Consider the following 23,858-nt stretch of genomic DNA (forward strand, 5'->3'; position numbering starts at 1 on the left):
ACTAGTAGTGTGTCTCTCCTGCTCAGTGTCAGTTCTCAGTAGTATCCTCATCAGTGCTCAGTATCACTGCTCATTGTCTTGTGCTGCATTGTGGTGCTCAGCATACTACAGTACATTACTAATAGTCCAGTGCTGCATCTTGCTGCTCAGTGTCAGTTCTAGTATCCTCATCAGTGCTCACTATCACTGTTCATTGAATTTTGGTTTTCTGTATACTACAGTAACATAGTAATATAGTAACATATAGTAACATAGTTTTTGAGGTTGAATAGAGGCAAATTGCCCATCGTGTTCAACCTGTTTTAAGTTGTGATGATTCTACATACTTGCTGAATAATGTTTTATGACTAGTTAGCTACTATAACTCATGTTACCCCCGGATTAACCATGTTGATATTTTAAGTATTATAACCTTGGATAGCTTTTTCATTCAGAAATGTATCCATTCCTTTTTTAAATCCAATTACAGAGTCCGCCATTACCACCTTCCCTGGCAGGGAATTCCACATCCTGATTGCCCTAACAGTGAAGATCATAGTATCTCACCTGGCAGGTAAGTAGGAGTTGGGCTAGAGCTGTGGAGGATTGCTGCTCGGGCACCCCCTGTCAAGTGAAGGAGATCCAACTGAGGCAGCACAAGGGAACTCTCGAAAGAAGAACAAGGCTAGAGGAAGATCTGAGACAAAGAAATCTGACTTTTACCAGAGCTGACCAGAGGAAAGCACAAACACAGTCCCCCACTACCACAAATAATGCAGTCGAGTTTCCCACATTTGGGGAAATCACAGGGGTCAGCATACCCAGAATGCAATGAATGAACCTCACCCTGGGAAAACAATCTTCATGACCATGGTATCTCCTATGCAAAATAAGTATGATTTGGGATAGGGCTGGGGAGGGCCGCTGCTCAGGCACATCTCTGTCAAGTAAAGGAGATTCAACTGAGGCAGCACAAGGGAACTCTCATCTGGGGACAACAACTGCAGGGAGAACACATATTTTCAGATGAAAATCTTGGTCATGCTCTGGTTTCTCTTCAGAACGAACAAATCTTTCGCCTTTTACTAAAGATTTCCGTGGAGAGGAGCAAAACTGAGTTTTACCTCAATTTTTGCATGCCCCATCTTTTTGGGGTTTCTTTTATCGGTTTAAAGATAGAATGAGTGTGCTTTAATGAAAGCTCATTTGCATAGAAATTACAGTAAATGTTTGTTTCTTTTCAAACAGAACTTTCTTGACCATGCTACTTGCTTGAAAGATCTGGGAGCACATGGAATACAGTACAAACCATGCTTATAGCAAGGAGAAGCCAGGTGAGAAATCTGCTTTCTTTCAAATTGGGCGCTCACTTTGATCTGAATGAGGACTGCTGGCATGGCACTCAGGCGACAGGTGGAATCTTGGTCATGCTCTGGTTTCTCTTCAGAATGAACAAATCTTTCGCCTTTTATTAAAGATTTCCGTGGAGAGGAGCAAAACTGAGTTTTATCTCAATTTTTGCATGCCCCATATTATTGGGGTTTCTTTTATCAGTTTAAAGACAGAACGAGTGTGCTTTCTTGTTGGCTTTAATGTAAGTTAATTTGTATAACAATGACAGTAAATGTCTGTTTCTTTTCAAGCAGAACTTTCTTGACCATACTAATTGCTTGAAAGATCTGGGAGCACATGGAAAAGAGTACAAACCATGCTTATAGCAAGGGGAAGCCTGGTGAGAAATCTGCTTTCTTTCTTTCATATTGGGTGCTCACTTTGAGCTGAATGAGGACTGCTGGCATGGCACTCAGGCGACAGGTGGAATCTTGGTCATGCTCTGGTTTCTCTTCAGAACGAACAAATCTTTCGCCTTTTACTAAAGATTTCCGTGGAGAGGAGCAAAACTGAGTTTTGTCTCAATTTTTGCATGCCCCATATTATTGGGGTTTCTTTTATCAGTTTAAAGACAGAACGAGTGTGCTTTCTTGTTAGCTTTAATGTAAGTTGCCATAGATGCAGTGAAACACGCGTGTAGGGCACGGCGTGTCCGCGTGTATTTGACTCATGTGAAATGTTATAAAACAAAAATATATGATTATGATGTTAGCTGTTAGTCTCCACTAATAGGGAATAGAAGCTGAGCTATAAGAAAGGAATACACTAGATATGATGTCACTTAGCAATTACAATGTCTAAAGTGCATACAGATAGCTACTAATAACTCTTGATAAGAAAGTATATCAGTGTGGGTATATTTATATGATGGAATATTGGGACTAGTGAATATATATCACTCCTGCTGTCCAGATTGGCAATAACCAGACAATTATGATAAGAGTAGAGATGTCACATGGGCTGCTATAGATATTAATTTAATGCTGTATGTGTCATTTGTTACAAATGGATACATTTTCTATGAGTCAGCCTAGCAGCTGCATGTTCTAACAGAACACTATCCTCACACAGAATCTGCTAACCTTGAGATAACTAAATGACAGTGTGTAACAGTCTCTTTACTATAAGACTGTTACAAAGTAATATATATATTTGAAGTCAGTCTAGCAGCTGTGTGTTCCAGCAGTTTATAAGACAAAGAAAATCTCCTATTGTGGAATCTAGACACATGGGACTGCTGGCCTGTGTCATACTATTTCTATGTAATACCAGTAACATGTATATAACTGTTACATAATTGTTACAAATGGATAAATCTTTGAGTCAGCCTAGCAGCTGCATGTCCTAACAGGACACCATAAATCCTTTACAGTGTAACAAATTGATTGGTAACACTTAAAGGCTGGAGAGCAGTTATATGCCTTACTAGCATACTCAATATACCACATTATTACACCAGTTACCACGATTATTGACAGCGCATTTGATATATTATATTACCCTCACATTGAGTCTGTTTACCTTTAGATAACTAAGTGACCGAATATGTAACAGTTTCTCTATCATAAGACTGTTACAAAGTGAGATAGATATATTTGGAAGTCAGTCAAACAGCTGTGTGTTTCAGCGGTTTATAAGAAAATTCCTCATTGTGGAATCTGGACCACTAAGGGTTATTATATATATAGCACATGGAATTGCCACATCTCCCTATATGATAATTTCATTACACTGTAACATAATAAGAATTAACTCTTTAACAGTGTAAATAGAGAGTAATGAATCTCTGACACATGGAATATATTATTTCTTAGATGAATTGGATAAACCATTATGACAGACACTTTGCTTCCTAATAAGAATTGAGGTGGCTATACCTCTAAGGAAAGCATTATTGCCTACGCCTAGATCAGATTAAATAAGATCTGGCTGAATATATGAAGGAAGGTTGCTATTTATATGAGAATTGGAATTGCTATATTCCTTAAGGCAACCCCACCGATTGATATATGTTGTCAATTAAGTATATCTGAACGGCTATATCTGGACCAGATTTAATAAGATCTGGCTGATTATATGAAGGAGGGCTGCTATTTATATTGGAATTGCCATATTCCTTAAGGCAACCGCACCTGTTGGTATATCTCGCCAATTAACTATATCTAAACAGCTAAATTAAAGCTATTCATCATTTTTTTTAGTTTGGATATTAATAAATATGATCTTTCCATGATGCATAGAGATTTCCCTATCAAGTGATTCCTTATCCGATATAGAAAGCTATCCCCCTATGGTATTGAATTTAGGAATATAGTCTTAGGGGACACAGAGAAATAAGTGATCCCCATCTACCTAAGCACCCCACAAATTGGAGGCTAGCTTACCGGTTATACTCAATCACCCCCACAAATTCGCCAATGGGGATGGCTTCCCGGGAGGTAACCCCTATTGAGTGAAGGGAGTATATAGGATATGACCCAGTGGTACCTGACGACATAGATACTAACAGCTATTTAATAACATTACGCTAGAAAGTGATTATTAGCAACATATATATCTATATAAACAACCCCGCCAGGGTTGTGCCTTCAAAAATAATCACACACGGACACGCTTTTTAAACCTTTTTTTCACATCTCTTTATTCTTCTTATGCACATGTATGTTAGTTCTGTGATTTTAACCTTTATGTTTCACTGCAGTTTGGGATAATAATATTAATATTTATCCAATTTTAATACATACTTAATAAAGGTTATATTTTATGATTCATTCATTCTGTCCAGTGCGTCAACAGTGCAGATTTCTTCTTGTTTTTTCTCCCAAATTCTATAACAATGACAGTAAATGTTGTTACTTTTCAAACAGAACTTTCTTGACCATGCTACTTGCTTGAAAGATCTGGGAGCACATGGAAAACAGTACAAACCATGCAGTATCACAAGAGCTTTTGATCTTTGATCTTTCATGAAGATAGAGCAGAATTGAGGACACGTCAACAATTTCTGCCGAAGGTGGTTCATCTTTCCACATGGTGCCTTTGGCCACTGACACCTTCGTTGAGTCAAAGTCTCTGGCTGTGGTCAGAACTTTGAAAATTTATGTCACCAGAACAGTTCAGATTAGGAAAACAGAGGCTCTGTTTGTCCTGTATGCTCCCAACAGGATTGGGTGTCCTGCTTCCATGTAGACCATTATGCGCTGGATCTGTGGTAAGATTCAGCATGCTCATTCCACGGCAGGATTGCCGTTACTGAATTAGGTGAAGACCCATTCTACTAGAAAGGTGGGTTCATCCTGGGCAGCTGGTCGGGGAGTCTCGGCATTGCAACTTTGCCGAGCAGCTATTTAGTAAACACTTTTGCTAAGTTTTACAAGTTTGATACCTTGGCTGATGATAACCTCAAGTTGGGTCATTCGGTGCTGCAGAGTCGTACGCACTCTCCCACCCGTTCAAGAGCTTTGGTATAACCCCATGGTTCTTAATGTGACCCCAGCATCCTCTAGGTCGTATGAGAAAATAGGATTTTAATACCTACCGGTAAATCCTTTTCTCTTAGTCCGTAGAGGATGCTGGGCACCCGTCCCAGTCCATACTGTGTCTGCAGTTATTACTTGTGGTTATACACATGTTGTGTTATGGTTCTGGTCAGCTTTTTGCTGCAATTGTTCATGCCGTTGGCTTGTGTTCTGTTGAATGCCACGTTCTGCGGCATGCTTAAGGTGTGAGCTGGTAAGATGCTCACCTTAGTTTAACAATAAATCCTTTCCTCGAAATGTCCGTCTCCCTGGGCACAGTTCCTATAACTGGAGTCTGGAGGAGGGGCATAGAGGGAGGAGCCAGTTCACACCCTTTGAAAGTCTTAAAGTGCCCATGTCTCTTGCGGATCCCGTCTATACCCCATGGTTCTTAATGTGACCCCAGCATCCTCTACGGACTAAGAGAAAAGGATGCCCTTGCGCACTATCCTGACTTCTCCTCCCGTCTGCTTACTTTGTGCCTTCCAACGCACAATGCGAACTACAGGTGGTTGTTCAGCCTCTCACTAAGCCCTTTCTGGCAAATTTGAAGCCTACAGTATAACCACCTTTACTTTTCAATAATCTGTTCAGAAGAGGTGTTTGTAGAACGGTGTTTTATTATTCAGTAAAGGGATCACAGATATGATGCGTTGATTTGATGTACAATACGATATGATGATATGTGATAATGAGGTAAAACTGTTAATGAAACAAGAATATGCAATTATGATATGCATGTGAAAAGCAAAATGGATATACACAAGTACATATAACATAGGCTGTGCAAACATGTGATTACATGTGCGAGTATAAACTACAGTGCAGCTAACATTACTCACTGGCTAAACAGGTTGAGATGAGACATTTAATATACAAACTCACCATCGAATGCTATATGAGAGTTGGACCCATGTAAAGCATGACTGTCTGGGACCATGAGGGAAGTAGAAAGGCTGATCCCAGCTTCTTCATCCCAGAATGCATTGCAAGACTGGCTACAAGAGGCTATGAGGGTCAAATTAATTGATGGGACTGACCACTAGATGGGGCAATAATACAACTTTCTGTAGTAAAAGTAATCAGATCTACACAAAGCAAATGCTGAAGGCATGACACTCCCCGTCTGGTATCACTGGTACCATATTTTAAACTCTAAACAGATAACAATAAGAATAGTTCAGTCACTGGTCTGAGGAACAACTTAGTCTCTCCTCGCTTACAGATCTTGACCTCAACCTTACGAACCTTCCCATCCTTGCTTGGGAACGTCTTGGTGACAAGACTTAAAGGCCATTCGTTGCGTTGTGACTGGCAATCTCTGACGAGCACAATGTCACCTGGTTTTAAGTTGGGTTTGGCAACTTGCCACTTGCTCCTTGACTGCAGGGTAGAAAGGTATTGTCTTTTCCATCTGTCCCAAAGGGTGTTTGCAAGGCTTTGAACTTGTCTCCATTGACGTTTGAACAGGTCTTTGGTATTGAATTCTCCAGGAGGAGCATAGGTAATCCCGGTCTTCTGTGTAAGAAGAGTGGCCGGAGTAAGTAGAAGTGGGTCTTCTGGGTCATTAGACACTGAAGTCAATGGTCTTCCGTTGACAATAGCTGAGACTTCAGCCATGAAGGTTGTTAAGCTCTCGTGAGTAAGTCTTGCAGTTCCCACTTGCAAGAATATGGAATCAAGGATTCTGCGTATCATGCCGATCATCCTTTCCCAGGCACCTCCCATATGAGAAGAATGAGGCGGGTTGAAGGTCCATGTACAACCTTGCTCACTGAGATATCTCTCTATGCTTTTAGTGTCAATGTTCGAATTAATTTGTAATTCTTTGGCTGCTCCAATGAAGTTGGTACCTCTGTCGGACCGGATGTGTTTTACTGGGCCACGGATAGCAATGAAGCGTCTAAAGGCATTGATGAAGCTTGAAGTGTCCATTGATTCTATAACTTCGATGTGAACAGCTCTGATGCTCATACAAGTGAATACAACCGCCCAGCGCTTGCTGTTCGCATTCGCACCTCTAGTATGTCGTGTGATGACAGTCCATGGACCAAATACATCAAGACCAACATTGGAGAAAGGAGGGTCTGTACTAAGTCTGTCTGTTGGAAGATTAGCCATCTTCTGAGTTTGGGAAGTACCACGAAGTCTACGGCAAATGATACATTTGAAGATTGTGCTGCTTACACACCTTTTCGCTCCAATAATCCAGAACCCAGCTGATCGTAGAGCTCCTTCGGTAAACAATCGTCCTTGGTGTTTGACTTCGTTGTGATAGTGTTGCACAATTAAAGAAGCTATGTGGTGACTCCCAGGAATGATTAAAGGATTTTTCTCATTTGTCTCCAAGTTTGCTTCTTGAAGACGGCCTCCTACTCTCAATAAATGATTTTCATCAAGAAAAGGGTCTAGCTTTTTTAAGGTGCTGTCTTTGGGAATAGGATTTCCACTGTTAATGCAGTCGATCTCTCCGGAAAAGATTTGGTGCTGCACAACACGGATGATAAGGTTCTTGGATCGTTGTGTTTCTTCTGGTGCGTAAACATTTTGACAGTGGTGCCAACCTTTACATCCATTCACACTTACAGATGCGTTGCGTTTAAATGAATGGACTATGTGAGTTAAGCAGGTAATGGCTCTGACAAGTGATTTCCAAGTTGAAAATCTTTGGAATCTGTGAGGCTGAAGTTGACAATCTGAAGTTACGGTATGGATTGTAGTTATTTGTGGACGAATTTCAACATCTGAGTCTGCGTCTACTAGCTTGAATATGCTACTTTCAGGATTGTTCGAATCTGCCTTGTACAGGAATTCAGGTCCTCTGAGCCATGTAGTGTCTTTGAGGATACTGGCTGGGACAGCTCTTGTAGCGTGATCTGCTGGATTGTGAGCAGTAGATACATAGTGCCACTGTTTTGGATTGGTGGATCTTCTGATTCTTAGCACACGATTGCTGACATAAACATGGAACCGTCTGGTCTCGTTGCATATGTAGCCTAATACTACCTTACTGTCTGTGTAGAAATCTGCTTCAGAGAGTCCAATTGGTAACTCAGATGAAATGAGCTCAGCTAATTCTACAGCTAGTACTGCAGCACAAAGTTCAAGTCTGGGCACTGTGTGTTCTGGACGTGGAGCTAACTTTGCTTTGCCCATGACAAATCCAATATGACATTGTCCCTTGATGTCCATGGTCTTAAGATATGCAACTGCAGCAATTGCTTGGGTTGAGGCATCAGAGAATACACATAGTCTCTGGTTTTGTACTGCTGTAGAAGGCACGGGGGCATATGGACGTGTAATGCGGAGGTTGGTTAAGGTAGATAGAGAATCTTTCCACTCTTGCCACAAGTTTCTTTTCTGGGGAGGCAGTGGGGCATCCCAGTCAATTGACTCACAGGTTAGGTCTCTGAGCAAAGCTTTACCTTGGATAGTGACAGGAGCTGCAAATCCTAAGGGGTCGTACAAGCTGTTTAGAGTAGAGAGAACACCTCTGCGAGTGAAGGGTCTTTCTTCGCTGTTTACTTGGAAGGTAAAGGTGTCAGATTTTAAGTCCCACAAGAGTCCAAGGCTACGTTGAGCTGGTGGGGAATCGGTTCCTAAATCCAAGTCTCTTAAATCGCTGGTATGATCTTGGGAAGGGAAGGCTTCCATCACTACTTTGCTGTTGGAAGCTATTTTGTGAAGCCTCAGGTTTGAACAAGCAAGCATTTCCTGAGCTCTTTTGAGGAGGCTGATTGCTGTCTCGGCTGTTGGCATAGATTTTAGGCAGTCATCCACGTAGAAGTCTTTATCTACAAGTTGTCTAACATCAGAACCATACTCTAGCTCACCCTCTTGAGCTGAACGTCTGAGTCCATAGATGGCAACTGCAGGTGAAGGGCTGTTACCAAAGATGTGTACCTTCATGCGATACTCCGTGATGTCTTTTGAGGGGTCATTGTCTCTGAACCAGAAGAATCTTAGGAAATTCCTGTCTTTTTCTCTCACAAGAAAGCAATGAAACATTTGTTGAATGTCAGCTGTGAAGGCAATAGAGTCTTTTCGGAAACGGATGAGTACTCCTAGGAGTTTGTTGTTAAGGTCTGGTCCTGTCAGGAGTACGTCATTTAAAGAAACACCTTCAAACTGGGCACTGGAATTGAACACCACTCTTATCTGACCTGGTTTCTTCGGGTGATATACTCCGAACATTGGCAGGTACCAGCATTCTTCTGTGTCTTTAAGAATGGGAGCTATCTCGGCGTGACCATTCTCAAATATTTTAGCCATAAAGGAGAAGAAATTATCTTTCATCTCTGGTTTCCTGTGAAAGTTGTGTTTAAGTGAAGAGAAGCGTTTGAGTACTTGTTCTCTGTCATTAGGAAGGCGTTGTCTGGGTGTTCTAAAGGGTAGAGGAGCAACCCAGCTGTTGGCATCATCCTTGACTAGTCCTTTCTCCATTATTTCCAAGAATAGTTTGTCCTCTATGGACATTGCCACCTGGTCATCCTTCTTTGTTCTCTGGAAGACTGCGTGTCCCAGATGATCTTGATAGTTGTCACAGATATGGTTGTCACTAGTTGAGTCTATGAAGGTACAGTGTGGTAATTCCTTTATGAGGAAATGGTTATGACATGGCTGGAATAGAGAAGGGCGTCCATTTTCTAAAGTACAGGTAAGCATGCTGTTGACAGAATCTGGTTTATGCACATCTCCAAGACATACTTCTCCTATTATTACCCATCCCAGATCCAGTCTTTGAGCGTAAGGTGCGTTATGTGGACCATTAATCTGACTTCTGGCTTTGTGGACTTGTAGGATATCCCTCCCAATGAGTAGATTTATTTGGGCATGTGGATCCAGTTCTGGTATCAGATGTGCTATGCGTTTCAAATGTGTATGGTGTTTAGCTACATCTGGTGTAGGAATCTCACTCCTATTGTCTGGAATCTCGTCACACTCTGTGATAGTTGGTAAAGAGAGACATGTCTTCCCATCCAAGGACTCAATTTGATAGCCAGTTGCTCTCCTTCCTGTTGTCTCAAAACTCCCTGCGCAGGATCTTAAGGAGTAAGGAGTGCTGGGTCCTTTAACATTAAAGGTCTCAAAGAAGATTGATCTGGCTAGAGACCTGTTACTTTGGTCATCTAGGATTGCATAAAGTTTAACGGCTTTGTCTGGATGGCCTTTGGGGTAAACTTTGACTAAACATATTTTGGAGCAGGATCTACCGCTAATGGCATCTTTGCAGACTTCGGTACATTGTGAAGTTATTTCTGGTGTGACTGCAACAGTGTCTTTTTGTTCTACACTGTGCTCCCCGCCATGCTCTGTATCGGTATAACTGTGTTGCAAAGCCCATGGGGGAGGACCAGGGTGTAGAGCGGTATTGTGGTCTGTGCTGTGGCATTCTGTGCAGTTAGCACTAACCTTGCAGTCCTTGGCGAGGTGTGATGTGGAGGAACAGCACTTGTAGCAGATCCTATTCTCCTTTAAGAAGGCTTTGCGGTTCTCCAGGGACTTTTCTCTGAAGGTTCTGCATTTCAGGAGAGGATGCGGTTTGTGATGCAGAGGACATTGCTTGGCTGGATCTTTGTCTGTGGTCTCTTGGCGATTAAAGCTGGTAGACCTGCGGAAAGAATCTGAATAATGCACATTAGTCTTGTGAACTGCAACTGATGTTTTGCGGGGGTTAGGTACCATAGGTGCAGTATTTGTCAAGGTAAAGGCAAAACTAGGATCATTCCTGGTCATAGCTTGCTGGTGTACAAAGTCCACGAAAACTGAGAATGGTGGAAATTGCACTTTGTTCTGCCGCTTATATTTGGAGCCATGGTTGATCCATTGTTCCTGCAGATTATACGGTAGTTTCTGCACTATAGGGTTAACGCCTCTGGCTGTGTCAAGGAAGGCAAGTCCTGGTAAATCTCCCTCACATTTAGCTACTTGAAGTTCTTTTAGTAAGTCACTTAGTTCTCTGAGTCTCTGATAGCCTTTGTTGGGTAACCTGGGGAAATCGTCTATTCTTTTGAACAGAGCACTCTCTATTATCTCTGGTGAGCCATAGCACTCATTAAGTCTATCCCAGATCATCCTAAGTCCATTCTCAGGGTGGTTAATGTTAATCACTCTTATCCTTCTAGCATGTTCTGCAGATTCATTCCCAAGCCATTTAATTAAGAGGTCTATCTCTTCACTATGTGAAAGGTCTATTCCTCTGATAGCGTTTTGAAAAGAGGACTGCCAGGCTCTGAAGTTCTCAGGGCGATCATTGAACTTTGAAATACTAATCGTGACTAATTCACGGCGGGTGAGAAATTTAGCAAAGTCTAATGTGTCCTGATTGGCTCTTGGAGATGTCGGTACATTAACACGGTAGGTATATGGTGTGTAGTCATACCTGTTAGTGTTGTCTGGTTCCCGACGGTTGGTATCACACCGCTTCTGTGTGAAGTAGGCTGTGTCTTTCTTGGAGTTTGCAGATTCAGACATCTGAGGTGGGGAAGAGTTGTCCCTCATAGGTTCACAGTGTCTAGGATTCTCTTGCTTGCAAATGTGTGGTCTGTTGTCCACTGGTGGTGGCGCTGTAGAGTGTACTTGATTTGTTTGCATGAGGTCTGAATGCGTACCTTGTAAAGATGGAGGGTTGCTACTCCTTTTTGAGACTTGACGTACGTATTCTGATGTGCGTTGCAGTGAATCCTGAGATCCATTCTCTGTGTCAAGTACATTGGTTCTTCTTATATCAGGGAGTTCTGCAGTCTCCAAGATTTCTGCTTCAGCTATGGCAGCCGCTGCCTCCTTCTCTGCAGCGAGCTTCTCGCCGATTGCTTCTAAGCGTTTGCTCTCGATTTTTAATTGCATCTCCTGCTCGGCAAAGTTAGCCCTTACTTTTGCGGCTTCCGCTTTTGCACGTGCCATGATGGCTGCATTACTGACAGACAAGGATTTGGAGGAACCAGAGACTTGGGACCTTGTTTTGTATGAGGATATCGTTTTCTGTGACATGGTGATCTGGTAGAGATGTTTGATTGTGTAGAGACTGCTGTAATGCTGTCTGCAAGTAACTGTTCAGACTGGTCGCAGATCTCTGAGGAGTCAGTATCTTTGAACTGTTATGAAGCTGCTTGACTGTGAAGAGACTGTTGTGTTGCCTTATAAGCGTGGCTGCACTGACTTGTACAGGTTTCTGTGTAGTCAAATGGCGGTACTCCTATTGCTGAGCTGCCATAGTTGGTAGACTGTATAGAAACTGTGTGGCTGTCATATGCAGATAGCTGTGGCTGGCAGTGTAACGGCTCTGTAAGTCAGTATATGTCCCCACTGCTGACAGGCAATGATTTACTGACGGAGTCAGTGTTAGAGAGTCCATCTGCTTGTAGCATTCGATGTTTTACTGTTCAGCCTCTCACTAAGCCCTTTCTGGCAAATTTGAAGCCTACAGTATAACCACCTTTACTTTTCAATAATCTGTTCAGAAGAGGTGTTTGTAGAACGGTGTTTTATTATTCAGTAAAGGGATCACAGATATGATGCGTTGATTTGATGTACAATACGATATGATGATATGTGATAATGAGGTAAAACTGTTAATGAAACAAGAATATGCAATTATGATATGCATGTGAAAAGCAAAATGGATATACACAAGTACATATAACATAGGCTGTGCAAACATGTGATTACATGTGCAAGTATAAACTACAGTGCAGCTAACATTACTCACTGGCTAAACAGGTTGAGATGAGACATTTAATATACAAACTCACCATCGAATGCTATATGAGAGTTGGACCCATGTAAAGCATGACTGTCTGGGACCATGAGGGAAGTAGAAAGGCTGATCCCAGCTTCTTCATCCCAGAATGCATTGCAAGACTGGCTACAAGAGGCTATGAGGGTCAAATTAATTGATGGGACTGACCACTAGATGGGGCAATAATACAACTTTCTGTAGTAAAAGTAATCAGATCTACACAAAGCAAATGCTGAAGGCATGACAGTGGTGCTGCAGGGCCCACACCCTTTTACTTGCCTTACAGAACAGCTCTGGAGCTGTTACAGTGCCCAGCTGCTGCAAGAAATCAGCTTGAATGCTTCAGGGGATGGGGCATGGCCAACATGAGCCCCACACCAAAGGAGGGTGGGGGTGTTTAATGCGAACTAGGGGTCATCCAAGCACCGCAAAAGGCCGCCATGCCCTGCATGCCCCTTTTCTCTTTTCATATGCAGATGAGGGTTCCAGCCAACTTTGGCCCACTGCTTGGATGACATCACCGTATGCAAATCCGTCTTCTGCAGACCTTCCCCCTGGAATGCTTGTACTAGTTGTTGCATATGGTTTGATATTTGATGGTGCTTCAATATTAGGCAGCCTTCCACCCTCCCATGTTCATCTGAACAGATGTGGTCTCCCTGCAGTTGTTGTCCCCAGACGAGAGTTCCCTTGTGCGTCCTCAGTTGAATCTCCTTAACTTGACGGGGGAGGGGCTGCCCGAGCAGCCACCCTCCCCAGCCCTATCCCAACTCATACTTATTTTGCATATGAGATCTCTTGATCATGAAGATTGTTCTCACAGGGTGAGGTTCATCCATTATATTTTAAAATAGGAAGGTACAAATTACATATTTGAATTGCATCTATGTGCTGGATTCAAATATCCCCCCCCCCTTCCTTTCTCAATTGTGCCCGTCAGCAGCTATTCTAAGGTTGCTGCCAATGGGTGTGACACATTAATTTCTTCTGTGGGGTACACTGGACTCCACAAGGATTCACATTGGGGTGTAGAGTAGGATCTTGATCTGAGGCACCAACCGGCTCAAAGCTTTTGACTGTTCCCAAGATGCTCAGCGCATCCTCCTCTATAACCCCGCTTCCATGAACAGGGAGCTCAGTTTGTAGTTGGTGCCTTCAGTAGCAGGCCACTTAACAGGGGCCTGCCTCAGGCAGCCTAATCTTAGCTATTAATTTTGACAAGAAAAGAAGAACTTGTTTTATGAGAATCTACAAGGGCTGCAGCAGGCTAGGTCTAATAGACATCTTTACTGCAGCTTCATCACTCCCAGCGGCGCTGTATACTCCCGTGCCCTGGTTGCTGGGTCACTGCAGCGGAGGCTCCAGTTTCTTCCTAAGGTCAGTCACACACACACCGCCCTTCCGGATCACGAGGCCGCTGATGAAGGGGATCGTGGCCGTAGGGGGTGGACCGTGTGCGCACTGGCGTGGACACTGATTACTGGGCAGCCGCTCCACTAGCCACCAGGTACAGTTAAGGAGCACAGGTCTGGGAGTTTTACTCCTATATTATCCCAATTTTGTACTGCCCGCAGCGCATTGTGATAGGTAATAGGGCCTGATTCAGGTTGGATTGCAATCACAATAAGCGATCCAACTGCAAAAATTGCTAAGAGCATACGCATGTGCCTGCATTTTCTGCGGCACCCCGCAGAGAATGCGATCGCCTCTGCCTGTCAATCGGGGCGGGGGGGGGGAGAGGGGGGTCAACAACACTCCATTTCCAAGTCAGGGATGGAGCGGTGCGGGGGCAAGGCTTCAAAATGGGGTCTGCAGCGGAGGAGACACAGGGGGCGTGGTCACAGCGGCTGTATGACATCACATTCAGCCGCTGTGATCACAAAAATGGTGGCGGCTTCCTGCGCGCACATACAGTCTGCACCAGCAGGAGGCTACACCATTTTTTATGATCACGCTGAACTGCAGTGCGACTGCAATTACAGCATGGTCAAGAATGGAGGCGTCATGCTGGGTGGCCATGCCCTGTCACTGTGCAGGAGCCAGCACCGCACACACACTAGTCCCCGGGTGCAGCCCCCAACCCCCGGGACACCCGGAGCAACAAAATGTAGATTCAGGCCACCAGGCCACGCCCCTACCTATGAAACCATGCCTCCTTTTTACCATTGCACTGCTTATCTGCGCGCACTGCATTACAATCTACCTCGCCACCTCTCTGGGTGTCACCAGTGATAGTGACACCTCTGCCATGCTTGTAGCAGCTGGTCCTAAGATCTACGCCTCAAGCCCTGAGTGTTTGCCCTTGTGACTTGTTGATCATCATAGCGAAGCAGATGCTTACAGAAAACTGCAGGGGCTTAGATTGAAAATAAAAAAATTGATGGGTATAAGGTAGAGAGGAGCGGGTTCGGTTCTCCGAGAACCGAATTCCCGACGAACTCCACGTGGTTTACACTGGTCCGAGGCAGGCTCAGTTGTTCCCGCCTGACTCGGAAAACCTGAACAAGGGAAAATGTCATCATCCCGCTGTCGGATTCTCGCGAGATTCGGATTCCATATAAAGAGCTGCGCGTTGCCGCCATTTTTACTCGTGCATTGAAGAGAGAGCGGAGAGGACGTGGCTATGTTCTCTCAGTGGAAATCTCAATATCAGTGCTCAGTATCAGTGGTTACTTATTGCTGCTCAGTAATACTAGTAGTGTGTCTCTCCTGCTCAGTGTCAGTTCTCAGTAGTATCCTCATCAGTGCTCAGTATCACTGCTCATTGTCTTGTGCTGCATTGTGGTGCTCAGCATACTACAGTACATTACTAATAGTCCAGTGCTGCATCTTGCTGCTCAGTGTCAGTTCTAGTATCCTCATCAGTGCTCACTATCACTGCTCATTACATTGTGGTGTTCTGTATACTACAGTAACATAGTAATATAGTAACATATAGTAACATAGTTTTTGAGGTTGAATAGAGGCAAATTGCCCATCGTGTTCAACCTGTTTTAAGTTGTGATGATTCTACATACTTGCTGAATAATGTTTTATGACTAGTTAGCTACTATAACTCATGTTACCCCCGGATTAACCATGTTGATATTTTAAGTATTATAACCTTGGATAGCTTTTTCATTCAGAAATGTATCCATTCCTTTTTTAAATCCAATTACAGAGTCCGCCATTACCACCTTCCCTGGCAGGGAATTCCACATCCTGATTGCCCTAACAGTGAAGATCATAGTATCTCACCTGGCAGGTAAGTAGGAGTTGGGCTAGAGCTGTGGAGGATTGCTACTCGGGCACCCCCTGTCAAGTGAAGGAGATTCAACTGAGGCAGCACAAGGGAACTCTCGAAAGAAGAACAAGGCTAGAGGAAGATCTGAGACAAAGAAATCTGACTTTTACCAGAGCTGACCAGAGGAAAGCACAAACACAGTCCCCCACTACCACAAATAATGCAGTCGAGTTTCCCACATTTGGGGAAATCACAGGGGTCAGCATACCCAGAGTGCAATGAATGAACCTCACCCTGGGAGAACAATCTTCATGACCATGGTATCGCCTATGCAAAATAAGTATGATTTGGGATAGGGCTGGGGAGGGCCGCTGCTCAGGCACATCTCTGTCAAGTAAAGGAGATTCAACTGAGGCAACACAAGGGAACTCTCATCTGGGGACAACAACTGCAGGGAGAACACATATTTTCAGATGAACATGGGAGGGCAGAAGGCTGCCTAATACTGAAGCACCCCCAAACAACAAACCAAATGCAACTACTAGTGCAAGCATTCCTGGGGGAAGGCCTGCAGCAGATGGATTTGCATATGGTGATGTCATCCAAGCAGTGGGTCAAAGTTGGCTTCAACCCTCGTCTGCATATGAAAATAAAAAAGGGGTGTGCAGGGCATGGCGGCCTTTTGCGGCGCTTGGATGACCCCTAGTTCGCATTAAACACCTCCACCTTCCTTCGGTGTGGGGCTCATGTTGGCTATGCCCCAGCCCCTGAAGCATTCAAGCTGATTTCTTGCAGCAGCTGGGCACTGTAACAGCTCCAGAGCTGCTCTGTAAAGCAAGTAAAAGGGTGTGGGCCCTGCAGCACTACCTGTAGTTTGCATTGTGCGTTGGAAGGCACAAAGAAAGCAGACGGGAGAAGTCAGGATAGTGCACAAGGGCATAGAAGGGAGCGGCTCAAGAAAAGAGAAGTGGAAACAGACAGCAAACTAGGCTGGAGAGAGACCTGAGACAAAGAGATCTGAATTATACGAGAGCCGACCAGAGGAAACACAAATTATGTAATCAAGTGTCCCACATTTGGGGAACACGTAGGAGCAGCACACCCAGAGTGCATTGCCCTGGGAGAAGCACCTTCCTGATCATAGTATCTCACCTGGCAGGTAAGTAGGAGTTGGGCTAGAGCTGGGGAGGGTCGCTGTTCGGGCACCCCCCTGTCAAGTGAAGGAGATCCAACTGAGGCAGCACAAGGAAACTCTCAAAAAAAGAACAAGGCTAGAGGTAGATCTGAGACTAAGAAATCTGACTTTTACCAGAGCTGACCAGAGGAAAGCACAAACACAGTCCCCCACTACCACAAATAATGCAGTCGAGTTTCCCACATTTGGGGAAATCACAGGGGTCAGCATACCCAGAATGCAATGAATGAACCTCACCCTGGGAGAACAATCTTCATGACAATGGTATCTTCTATGCAAAATAAGTATGATTTGGGATAGGGCTGGGGAGGGCCGCTGCTCAGGCACATCTCTGTCAAGTAAAGGAGATTCAACTGAGGCAGCACAAGGGAACTCTCATCTGGGGACAACAACTGCAGGGAGAACACATATTTTCAGATGAACATGGGAGAGCAGAAGGCTGCCTAATACTGAAGCACCCCCAAACAACAAACCAAATGCAACAACTAGTACAAGCATTCCTGGGAAAAGGTCTGCAGAAGACGGATTTGCATACGGTGATGTCATCCAAGCAGTGGGCCAAAGTTGGCTGGAACCCTCATCTGCATATGAAAAGAGAAAAGGGGTATGCAGGGCATGGCGGCCTTTTGCGGCGCTTGGATGACCCTTAGTTTGCATTAAACACCTCCACCCTCCGTCGGTGTGGGGCTCATGTTGGCTATGCCCCAGCCCCTGAAGCATTCAAGCTGATTTCTTGCAGCAGCTGGGCACTGTAACAGCTCCAGAGCTGCTCTGAAAGGCAAGTAAAAGGGTGTGGGCCCTGCAGCACTACCTGTAGTTTGCATTGTGCGTTGGAAGGCACAAAGTAAGCAGACAGGAGAAGTCAGGAGAGTGCACAAGGGCATAGAAGGCAGCGGCTCAAGAAAAGAGAAGTGGAAACAGACAGCAAACTAGGCTGGAGAGAGACCTGAGACAAAGAGATCTGAATTATACGAGAGCCGACCAGGGGAAACACAAATTATGCAGTCAAGTTTCCCACATTTGGGGAAATCGCAGGAGCAGCACACCCAGAGTGCAATGGGTGAGCCTTGCCCTGGGAGAAGCACCTTCATGATCATAGTATCTCACCTGGCAGGTATGTAGGAGTTGGGCTAGAGCTGGGGAGGGTCGCTGCTCGGGTACCCCCCTGTCAAGTGAAGGAGATCAAACTGAGGCAGCACAAGGAAACTCTCAAAAAAAGAACAAGGCTAGAGGAAGATCTGAGACAAAGAAATCTGACTTTAACCAGAGCTGACCAGAGGAAAGCACAAACACAGTCCCCCACTACCACAAATAAAGCAGTCAAGTTTCCCACATTTGGGGAAATCACAGGGGTCAGCATACCCAGAATGCAATGAATGTACGTCACCCTGGGAGAACAATCTTCATGACAATGGTATCTCCTATGCAAAATAAGTATGATTTGGGATAGGGCTGGGGAGGGCCGCTGCTCAGGCACATCTCTGTCAAGTAAAGGAGATTCAACTGAGGCAGCACAAGGGAACTCTCATCTGGGGACAACAACTGCCGGGAGAACACATATTTTCAGATGAACATGGGAGGGCAGAAGGCTGCCTAATACTGAAGCACCCCAAACAACAAACCAAATGCAACAACTAGTACAAGCATTCCTGGGGGAAGGTCTGCAGAAGACGGATTTGCATACAGTGATGTCATCCAAGCAGTGGGCCAAAGTTGGCTGGAACCCTCATCTGCATATGAAAAGAGAAAAGGGGTATGCAGGGCATGGCGGCCTTTTGCGGCGCTTGAATGACCCTTAGTTCGCATTAAACACCCCCACCCTCCTTCGGTGTGGGGCTCATGTTGGCCATGCCCCAGCCCCTGAAGCATTCAAGCTGATTTCTTGCAGCAGCTTGGCACTGTAACAGCTCCAGAGCTGCTCTGTAAGGCAAGTAAAAGGGTGTGGGCCCTGCAGCACTACCTGTAGTTTGCATTGTGCATCGGAAGGCACAAAGTAAGCAGACAGGAGGAGAAGTCAGGATAGTGCACAAGGGTGTAGAAGGGAGGGGCTCAAGAAAAAAGAAGTGGAAACAGACAGCAAACTAGGCTGGAGAGAGACCTGAGACAAAGAGATCTGAATTATATGAGAGCCGACTAGGGGAAACACAAATTATGCAGTCAAGTTTCCCACATTTGGGGAAATCGCAGGGGCAGCACACCCAGAGTGCAATGGGTGAGCCTTGCCCTGGGAGAAGCAACTTCATGATCATAGTATCTCACCTGGCAACAAAAAGGAGAGCCAGTGGACCTACCTATTGGGAAGTTTAGCTCCATCAGGTCTCAACGAACACATAAACTATACGGTGTTCCTATGATGATTATTTACATGTGATATTGAGACACGCCATTTAGATCTCGATGGCGCCAATGTATGCGCTCTCTCTCTTTCTCTCTTTCCCCTTTCTTAACTCAACCTTTCCTTAGGCTCCAACAAATTCGTGCTACCCCGGCCTGCAAGACCTATTTTCATTACATGCTGTGTATCAGGCCACTTTTCATTAGATGTATCAACATAATAATTGCAATAGCAAATTAAATCACCAGTATATTTCAACAATATACAACTATTACCCCAATTTTTAACCTACTCCCCCCTTGGTGTCCTCCTTGACTCACCGTCCTTTCCCTTTCCTCCCCACTTTTCACCAGTTCTATTATTATCATTATTTTTATTTCTATAATTCTTACACATTCTGTACTCATTAGTATTCTTATTATTTGAATATACACACTCTTTAGACCGTTTTGAACAACAACTAGGTACACTTTTTGACATTACCTATCAAGGTAACATCTTTATCACCCACAAACATTTGTTTTGTGTTTTCTCACATGTGCACTTTTAATTTTGTGTTTAATGTCACTTTTTTCAATTTTGTCACTTTTATTCACATATTTTTCATCTCTGATACCACAACCATCAGGTCACAATTACATCTGCTCGATGATTTTTCGAGCAGACCTACACATAGAACCTAAATTAATCACCTGCAGTCAATTTCTACACAATCAGGTTTCATAACATTCACAATACAGAGCACCAACACTAATGATACACAACAACCAAACAAGCCTCCCCTGCACTGTAGTCACCCATTTCCCATTATTTAACCCTTTTTTTCCCCATTCTGTCATCCCTTCCCCCTCCCCTTCCAATTTTCCCTTCCCTCAATTACACCCCCCTTTTCTCCTCCCCCTTTTGTTTTCACTTCCCTCCCCCCCCCCTCCCCCTTTCCCCCCTCTTTTTCCCCCCTCCCCCCCCCCCTCCCTTTTCCTCCCCCCCCCCTCCCCCGCTTTTTTCCCCCTGGTCACTCCATACCCATTTCCCCCCCCCCCCTCCCAAACCCCCGCCCCCCCCCCACCCCCCTTTTATAAAAAAAAAAAATTTTTATATTTATATTTATCTTTATAATCTCTAATCCTTAATTTTCATGTTTCATTTTTAATTTCTAATTTTATATTTATATTTATTCTTATTTTTACATTCTTTATATTTATTTTTATTTTACAGTTATATTTATTGTCTTATCTATACCTATCTCATACCCATTTACATTTATCATTATTATTACTATTATTTTCAAATTTATACTCATTTTTATTCTTATTTATTATTTTTTATTATTATCATTATTACTTTTATTTATTTTGCATTTTTCTCTCCTCCGTATTTCCCCAAATTTCAACTTCGTATTCATCAGTGCATAATTTTACTCTATACGGACTTTGGCGGGAAAGCCTAAACTTTAAGGTTATATTATCAAAGATGAATATTCGGCGAGGATAATGCACAATATTTCCATCTCCAGAACAAGATTTGTTCCTCTAAATAGAGTTTTATTTATTTATTATTTATCATAACTGTCTATTAATTAGTAAATTACAGTCACTTTTATCTTACTTACGACGATTGGGTCACCAACCTCTGTCACTGGCATATTTTGATTAACAGGTCGGTCATGTTTATATCTATTTTCATTATTTTTTATTATTATTTCCTATTATCCCTATTATGATTATTACTTTTATTTTGATATCACTATTATTATTAGTATTATCACAGGAGATATTTCCTCTTACTAATCAATTAATTTCTGCATTAAGAATGTCATAGCTTAAATCTCCTGAAACATATTGTCGATTCTAATTATGTTAAATGTATGTTTAGAAAACGCACATTGTCTTTAATCTTATTTTTCTGTTGGATTTTCAGCTTATATAACTGTGATTTGATTAACCATTATCCTCCATAAAAAAATTCTGTTTATTAATTAAACCGTTATTCGATATTTTTGATCTAACACACCATACGCTTTGAACATTACTTTAATTGATTCCATTGTGATCCACATATATTAACTTTCATTTATGGAGGTTTAATAGAATAAGCACTGCCTGGTGGATAGAATTGTTTAACAAAAATTATGCCATAATTAGTGGTCTACGTATATTAACTATTACTTATGGAGCTTCAATAGAATAAGCACAGCCAGGTGGATGGAAGCGCTGAACAAACCTATGCCATAATTAGGCAATTAAGAACTCAGGAAAGGGATTGGTTGATGATCCCCTTTTTAAATGCACCATCTGAACACCACCATAGGCTGCCAGGTGAGCAAGCCCAGGTGGTGAAACGTACGTCCAACTAACGGCCTCACGCACGGACTCCTCACTGCAGGAGGAGCCGTGACCAACAGCAGTCATTCAGAACGGCTGAGCGGCAATGATCCATCGAGTTCGGGGAGATCGCGAGTGGTAATGTACAATAACCTACGGGTCAGACTCACTCACCCGACACTCCCCACACACTCTCTCTCTTCCTGTCAACTTTCACTTTCACGGACAGACACCCGGTCTCCGGTGGCGCATCCGGACCCTGCAAGGCAAGTGGCAACAGGGTCCGCCTAACACCACATACGGCTTCTCAGGCTGCCGTCCGCTGCCTTTCTTTCCACGGCACAACCCACGATCCCACTCTCATCTGTCCTCCGCTCCAATGATGAGGTCAGACAGCAGATGGGATCAGTGAACTGGAGTGCCGACTATCCTTTGCCCTCAGAGTTACAGTCTCACACTTGACCAGTTACCTGCAGGTAATTTTGATAAAATAACAAGTACCAACGCATACAAAAACATGGCAATAAACAAGGCGCAATTATTGGGGATATAAACACCTGTGATTTTGTTTTAACTTGTGCCTATTAAGATAATATCAATTGTTACCTAGCAACAGCAATGTTTTTTATTAGGAGCAGGTCTGTTTTGTGCAATCTCATTGCACAATAAATGTTGTTAAATGATGCAGTGTTATTAACACAATTGTGATTTAGTCTATTACTGTGGGCCTTTTTATTTCATTTTCGGACTCTGGCTCAGACCCAAGTGGCGCATTTAGGACCCTGCAAGGCTCATAAGCATCAGGGCCCATCTAACACCACGTTGGGGTCTCTAGCCAGTGTGCCAGTTCTATCTTTTTTCTGTGACACAGTCGACGGTCCTACTCTCATCTTTCCTCCGCTCATGGATGAGGTTAGACAGCAGATGGGACTAGCAGACTAGAGTGTCACTATCTAATTTTCTACTATCCATGCCAGCATAATCTTGTTTTTTCTTTATTTGCATTTGTTACATACCTGACAAACAACACTAATGTGTCAGTTTTTCATTCAAGATACAAATGAATCATTTTGGAGACAGAATGTTGCAGTAAAACCCAATTGTAACTATGTATTCTCTAACAGACATGGATATTATTTTCTCTTTAACATGGAAGAGATGTTAAAACACAGATTTACTCTGTGAAATATGGGGAGAAGCTGATCTCACATACACAGCAGTATTTTTCTGCAAGGTGTAATTAATTATATCACCAATATCATCTCTGCTGCTCACAGGATATTTTTGATAGATTACTATCATTTTTTGTCATTAATTTCTGTGATTACTGCTGTTCATTGGATAAGTTTGATAGATTACTATCATTTTTCTTATCATCCATTGTTGAGCAAAATATACAAATAATTTTAAGATGATGATATTTGCTCTTTTTTGAATTATTCATATTTTTACCACTGTTTTAAAGGGGAATAAGTAATTGATACGTCTAATATACCCCTGTTATTTTATTTTAGTTGAGTATTGGATAAATAAAAGCTAAGTTTTAATTATAGACAGTTTTCATCTTTTTCACATCATTAATCATCAAAAGAGTGCTCCAAATATAGGAATTTCTTCTATTTGGTAAGATGTGGGCTCTTCCACACCCACCAAATCATTCTGTATCTGGTACACTATTCCTGGGAGCACCTCCAACGTCAGAATAGTTGCCCACTTGGGCTTGATATATTTTTTCTGTTTAGTTGGTTGTTTGAGATTTAGTCATTCAATTATAACCAGTCTGGTGCAGGGTAAACCAAGTTTTGCCACAAAAGTCAATACTGACAAAGGCTAATAATCATTCATCTAGAACGTTTCCTAGAAAAACTTTAAAAAGTCAATAATCTGGAGAATTTTTGTAAGAAACACATTGGTACTTTCCCATGATGAGTGAGTGCTTCAGGATTTCTTGCACTTACATGGGCTATTAACCAAAAGGTTGGTGGTTCAATCCCACCCAGGGATGTAATTGACCTTGTCATCAGATTTTGGTGATCTTTAAGTAGACAAGTCAAAATTTCAAACCCCCTCTTATGGTGTAGGGTACCTGGCCTTCTCTGACGTAATCAGAGTTAGATTTAATTAAGTGATTTTATAAAAAACAGCTAGGAAGCACAA

At 43.1% G+C, this 23,858-nt stretch overlaps 8 non-coding genes and 1 pseudogene across 8 annotated transcripts; 3 read left to right on the forward strand and 6 right to left on the reverse strand.

Moving 5' to 3' along the window:
* Window positions 1-712: 712 nt before the first annotated feature.
* On the reverse strand, window positions 713-876 carry LOC135037306 (U1 spliceosomal RNA). The gene has a single exon (XR_010231868.1). It is a non-coding gene; the product is annotated as a U1 spliceosomal RNA (small nuclear RNA).
* A 144-nt stretch (window positions 877-1,020) lies between these two features.
* LOC135037256 (U5 spliceosomal RNA) lies at window positions 1,021-1,136 on the forward strand. Its single transcript, XR_010231819.1, has one exon. It is a non-coding gene; the product is annotated as a U5 spliceosomal RNA (small nuclear RNA).
* A 270-nt stretch (window positions 1,137-1,406) lies between these two features.
* Window positions 1,407-1,522, forward strand: LOC135037282 (U5 spliceosomal RNA). Its single transcript, XR_010231845.1, has one exon. It is a non-coding gene; the product is annotated as a U5 spliceosomal RNA (small nuclear RNA).
* A 286-nt stretch (window positions 1,523-1,808) lies between these two features.
* LOC135037270 (U5 spliceosomal RNA) lies at window positions 1,809-1,924 on the forward strand. Its single transcript, XR_010231833.1, has one exon. It is a non-coding gene; the product is annotated as a U5 spliceosomal RNA (small nuclear RNA).
* Window positions 1,925-16,030: 14,106 nt separating this feature from the next.
* On the reverse strand, window positions 16,031-16,194 carry LOC135037307 (U1 spliceosomal RNA). Its single transcript, XR_010231869.1, has one exon. It is a non-coding gene; the product is annotated as a U1 spliceosomal RNA (small nuclear RNA).
* Window positions 16,195-17,169: 975 nt separating this feature from the next.
* On the reverse strand, window positions 17,170-17,333 carry LOC135037138 (U1 spliceosomal RNA). The gene has a single exon (XR_010231731.1). It is a non-coding gene; the product is annotated as a U1 spliceosomal RNA (small nuclear RNA).
* Window positions 17,334-18,004: 671 nt separating this feature from the next.
* On the reverse strand, window positions 18,005-18,167 carry LOC135037203 (U1 spliceosomal RNA). Its single transcript, XR_010231789.1, has one exon. It is a non-coding gene; the product is annotated as a U1 spliceosomal RNA (small nuclear RNA).
* Window positions 18,168-18,319: 152 nt separating this feature from the next.
* LOC135037156 (U1 spliceosomal RNA) lies at window positions 18,320-18,483 on the reverse strand. Its single transcript, XR_010231748.1, has one exon. It is a non-coding gene; the product is annotated as a U1 spliceosomal RNA (small nuclear RNA).
* A 701-nt stretch (window positions 18,484-19,184) lies between these two features.
* LOC135037252 (U1 spliceosomal RNA) lies at window positions 19,185-19,319 on the reverse strand (annotated as a pseudogene).
* Window positions 19,320-23,858: the final 4,539 nt, after the last annotated feature.

Source organism: Pseudophryne corroboree, unplaced genomic scaffold, assembly GCF_028390025.1.
Source record: "Pseudophryne corroboree isolate aPseCor3 unplaced genomic scaffold, aPseCor3.hap2 scaffold_670, whole genome shotgun sequence".
Taxonomy (NCBI): Eukaryota; Metazoa; Chordata; class Amphibia; order Anura; family Myobatrachidae; genus Pseudophryne; species Pseudophryne corroboree.